We start from the raw sequence: 6,000 nt of genomic DNA, 5'->3' as shown, positions 1-6,000 counted from the left end.
GGTGTGTGTGGATCATAGTGTTGATGCCGTGCCAATTTTACTGCTGTAAAACAATGATCGGCGGTGTATTGATTAACTCTGCCATGATAGGGATCAAACCTTTGATCTGGGGAGTTGATCAGAGGCGGATGATCTGACATTGTGTAACCAGATTATTGCCGCCCGCCACAGTGTGCAGTCAGTGTTGTCGCTAAATGCTACATGTATAGCCTACAGCACCGTGAGACCACATGGCCAAACACAGGAGCACATGATACTCTCTCTCTCTCTCTCTCTCTCTCTCTGTGTGTGTGTGTGTGTGTGTGTGTGTGTGTGTGTGTGTGTGTGTGTGTGTGTGTGTGTGTGTGTGTGTGGCTGCTTTCAGTGCGTTGCTGCTGGGGGTCTCAGGAATGGAGAGGGGGCTTATGCTCTCTGAGAGAGAGAGAGAGAAAGAGAGAGAGAGTAACTACATTTCTAGTGTGAGTCTTTGTTCAGTAACAGGAGTCTCCCTTCCTTGTCTCTCCAGTTCTTGATTAAATAGAAAATCAGGGCACAATATTATTATAGTGCAAAATAACTGCTATTTCTAATAATATAATTTAGGCTATATATATTAATTTTGATATAATAGGCCTAGGTGTCGTGAGCAGATAATTAAGCATCAACGTGTTGTAAGCTTTATAGATTGTCTATTTTTGGCATAGGGTTTTGGTGTATTTATTGATTCGATCAGTTGGTTGAAGAATTTATTAGAAGTTTGCGAATGAATCCATACTAATAGAAAAGACCATGTGGAGACAAGCAAGCAAAACACATTAATTCACACAGCGCTGATGACAGTGCTCTCAAGCCTGTCAAGCAAGTCTATGAAACCTAACCTATGGAAATCTATGAAGAAGTTGAATCTGCAACACACATATATATATATGATATGTTGTGGGGGGATCCCTGCTTCGTTTCTCTCAGCAAAGGGCTTGGCACTGAAAAAACCTTGAGGACACCTTTCACAGGCAAGGTGTGTCGTGTTTTTACTGACCGTTCGTAAATCAAGTTCAACTAGGGCCATGCAAAGAGCACTGAGGGACAGGGATCAATATGTCCATACAAGATTTGTAAGGCAAATTTCGTGGCAAATTTTAGATCTTCTAAATATAATGTTTTTATTTTGATCACAATATGGCTATTGCTGAATGTCAGAATCCAGGTTTTCTTCAGAATATGTGTGACACTGATTTACTATGACACTGGCACATTTGAGTCTTGCCTGGCGTTGCTCATGCTAATTCCTCCCTGCGTATCGGATATTAGTCTGGACTTTTTTTCATTTCCAAGGGGTGGGTTGCTCTGGACACGATTGGTTTGCCCAAATTTTGGGGGAGAGGAAATGGATTCACAATTGAGTGGGGCCAGACCCATATTCGCCAAGAGCAATTGGCGGATTGGTCTGGTTTGAGTCCACTAGTAGGCCTACGAGTGGTTCTCAAATGTTTTATTTGCAAAGACCCCCATAACTCTGACAGTGTACAAATGTTCCATTGTGTTCCACAAACGTTTCAATTTGTACACTCAGTTACAGAGCTGTTATGGTCATTCAGGATTAGCTCCTTATGTTTCTGGTAATATTATTGTCCACTCATTTTGTATGTTTGTATGTGGCAAAACGTTTATTTTGACAAAGATGTCCACCACAAGCCAACATGGCGATGGGTGGACCGCTGAGGGGGCAGTGCTCAAATGGGGGGGGGGGGGCTGGCCTTCTGGCATACAGGGCATTTGCCCGGTGGGCCGGTAGGCTAGAGGGCCGGGGGGGGGGGGGGGGGCTGGTGGCCAAAAAAATAAAATAAAATAAAAGTCTAGTATATAACATACAGTAGCCTATTATAGCCTACTACATATTGAGCAATCAAATACAACTTGTTTGTCCAATTCTCAGATCAATATGCTTCTTTTCCATTCATTAGCTAACTAGCCAAAGTCACATTTTGGCACTAATCATGTTCATACTCCGCTTGTTGGTGGTGAGAACTCTACACTAACTTATACAATTTATGGATTGTGTAGTTGTGTAGATATCATTTATGTTGTCGGTAAAAGTTGTGGTATTAAAACTTGTGTATTTATATGTGCCGCCCTCGACTTGACGAGTCGGTAGAGTATCTGCGCGCGCACTGGTTGTGGGGGGGCTGGTCTGGCCAATAAGCCAGGGCTGAATTTTAGTCCCAGTCTGTCCCTGTGCTCAAACCCCACAAAAGGGCACACCTGCACATGCGCAACTGCACAGGGGGGGTGGTCCCTCATCCTGCCATTTCACACCAGAAATGTAATATTACATTGGATTGATTGATTGAAGAATTTATTAGAAGTTTGCAATAGAAAAAAGTACAGTTTCATGACAGTACAAATCACTGGTACAAGGTCAACTAAAAGGAGATCCTAGAAAGCCGAGGCTTATTTCCACAGGAACCACACTTTAAGTATCTCATATAACATTGAAAGACAGACGGATAGAACATAGTACTTTATCTAGGATAATATCAGTTTCAAAAGCATAACATCAAATACAAAAGGCAGAATACAAAGAAAAAGGGGGGGGGGAGCATGGGGGCTTAGTCTATTTACAAGTCACGGGTAGCTGCTGTCTGAAGGTGACTTTTCATACCAATTTTGAAGGAGGCTAGGGATTTGCTTTCCTTTAGGGCTTGTGGAAGGGCGTTCCACATGTTGATGGTATAGCAGGAGAACGAGTTAGCGCCTTGTTTAGTGTTAAATCTACGCTGATGATGATTAGTGGAGCTGCCTCTGGTGTTATGATCGTGAACATCCTTGACCTTTAAGAAGTAGTTTGTCAGGTACATGGGAATCTTGGAGGTGTAGTGTATCTTGTACACCAGGCCCATTGCAAGATGCTGTACTCTGTCAGCTACTTTGAGCCACCCCACGCTTTCGTGGTGATGCTCGGTAAGGTGGGTCAGAGGAGGGAGACCAAGCACAACCCTAATTAGTTTGTTTTGGGCTGTTTGGAGCTTTAGCTTTAAGGCAGCTGGGGCGTCGCGATACCAGACAAGGACTCCGTAATCAATGAGGGGCCCAATAAGAGCACCTCCTAGTGTCTTTCGGGATTTAATATTGATCAGTGGGGCAACTCTTTGCAAGAAGCGAATTCGTTGATTGACTTTATTGATTACCTTGGTGGTCATTTTTTCACTGGATAGGTTAGCCTCCAGGATGCAACCCAGGTAGCAGATGTGGTTTTTTCTTTCTATCACAGTGTCACCTACTTTAATTGTGAAGTTCTCAACTAGGCTAAGTTTCTGACTAGATCCAAAGAGGATACATTCAGTTTTGCCTAGGTGAATTGAGAGTCTGTTGTCATTGAGCCAGGTGCAGATCTTGTTAAGTTCACAGTTAAGGGCCTTTTCAACCTGCAAAATGTCTCTGCCTGAGACTAGGAGAGCCGAGTCATCCGCGAACAGAAACAGATTGCAGTCACAAGCAGATGACATGTCGTTTACGTATATTAAGAACAACAGTGGTCCTAGTATACTCCCTTGAGGTACTCCACAGTTTACTGGGAGGGGGGGGGACAGGGTTCCGTTGACTTCCACCATCTGTTCCCTCCCCACCAAGTAAGAGTGCATCCATCTCACTGCTGTGCTATCAAGACCAATAGCTTTGAGTTTTTCGATCAGAATAGAATGATCGACGGTGTCAAATGCCTTCTGGAGGTCCAGCATGACCATGCCACAATATTTGCCATCGTGAATTTCACGTTTGATGTAATCATTCAAATAGATGAGGCATGTATCTGTGGAATGGGACTCTCTGAAGCCAGACTGGAACTCGTAGATCAGTTTATAATGGATGCCTCATGCTAATGGAGCAAGATGTTCCACAATAACTTATTGGCCCATGTCTCTCTGCACGTGCAGATGTTGGCAGTGTTTCTCAAACTTTTTTGGCTGCAGTACCCCTTATACTGATTTCTGAAGCCGAGTAGCCCTTCCCCTGACAACAGCATTTTGCTTAGAAAAATGTACATCAAAAGTCCAGTTCCAATGCCAATATGTAAATAAAACAGCATAATGGCAAATAAGCATGGCTTTCTATTCAATAACACTTGTGCTAATCAAGGTATTGATGTAATTGATTTAACAATTTACAAATGAGCAGGTTCACACAAAATCTGTCAATGTTTTATCAGACCATCACATTATACATATTCCCATTTTCTAAGTTTTTCTCAAGTAACCCCGCGTACCCCTAGGGGTACACGTACCCCCATTTGAGAAACACTGCTCTATGGCGTCACCATCAGAGTACTCTGAAAACCGAACGGATTTACTCTCCGAACTCTCTGAACTCTATGAGCGAGAGGTCACAGACAAGCTCATAAACCGCTTAGATTTGGATAAAGTGAAAAAAGTAACAAAGTTAAAAGAAAAGGAAAAACATTTCTTGTTTGGTCCTTAAAGGAGTAGTGGCCAAAAAACTATATTTTCTATCAATTACACACCCCGTGAAGCCTTGAATTCGTGGGGTTTTTGTGTTTGTCACATTCATCATAAATCTTCTCCTACTGAGTCTCCTATTGACCAATGAGGACCTCGATCATCAAATTATTGTCTCAGGCCAAAAATAAATATATTGCATGTAGGGGTCCTTGACTCCTTGGCATGATAAAGTGTGAGAACTACTGATTTAGAAGGCATTAATAATTAATTTGACAGATACAAGTACTGTAATTGAAATTACAGTACTTATTTTTGACTCATCTCTTGGAGTGTTGAGCCGTGCCGCGCTTGGGAATCAGTAATGGTGATCAACCTCGCCAATCCAACCTTTGATGCTGAGTGCCACGCAGGGAGGCATTGGGTCAAATTTTTACTGTCTTTGGTATGACCCGACCGGGAATCGAACCCCCGACTTCCCAGCCCCATGGCAGACACTCTAACCACAAGGCCACTGAGCTGGTGTGTGTATTAGTAATTAGTAGAATTGGGCCTCAGGTCTTGATGGGTCGAGTTTATAGGGCTGGGTGCAATAACCCCAATACCGCGGTTGTGTAATGCGTTCTGCAGTGTCGAGTTCATAACTGCGGTTATTTTTTATAATTAAAGGGTGGGGCTGGGGCCTTCCTCCAATCATGATCAAGTGGGGGTGGGCCTTGGTGCACGTAAGGCCCTTCCCACTCTATCCTGATTGGAGGAAAACCTGTGACCCAACAGTTTTGGTGGAGCAACTGAAACTGCTTTTTTCTCCTCACAGGGGATAAGGCTGAAGTCCAAATATGTACTAAACACTCTATAGTAACTAGTACTATCAGAATATACAGTAGACCCATTTTATTGTTATTTGAATTAAATGAAATCACTTAACTTACCTTTAAAGATATTATTTAAAAAATTAAAAAACGCTCTAGCTTGACAGAGTTCAAAGCAGAACTATGGTGACAGTAATCGTCATAGTGCTTTGTGTGAACTTCCCTTAAGGCCAGTCAATGCAACTTGTCGCAACTCCCAAGTTACAACAAAACTGTTGCATGCAACTACTTGCAACCATTATCCCCAAATGGCTGTTGCAAGGAGTTGCATTGGTGAGACATGGCGTTAAAACTGTTTAGTTGCTAAGAGTTGTGACTCTTTGCAATGAGTTGCATTGGTGTGGTCTAGGTCAGTGGTTCTCAACCTTTTCATATTTTATCTGGAGACCCACCCACCCTGACGAGCACTAAGAGTTGAGGCATTACATTTTGTACAACACGGTTCTATTGTGAAAATGGCAGATCTACATGCTCACAACACAACTCTCTCAATATGTGGAGCTAACTACCATCACGTGGATCTCCATATATGTAAAAGTAGATATATATGGGTATTCCCCAGAATCCCTTTTATGCCCATACATGGAGATCCCTAATGTCATCGATATACATCACTGGCCAGATGGCCAAGACATAGCACGACCTCGCCCTTTAGGGGCGAAGTCGCTGCACTGCTTGACAGAAGAGGCAAAAATGCCAGA

Source organism: Nannobrachium achirus (genome assembly GCF_963921795.1).
Source record: "Nannobrachium achirus genome assembly, chromosome: 24".
Classification (NCBI taxonomy): Eukaryota; Metazoa; Chordata; class Actinopteri; order Myctophiformes; family Myctophidae; genus Nannobrachium; species Nannobrachium achirus.
The sequence above is the reverse complement of the archived record's forward strand: the minus strand, read 5'-3'. Positions refer to the sequence as shown.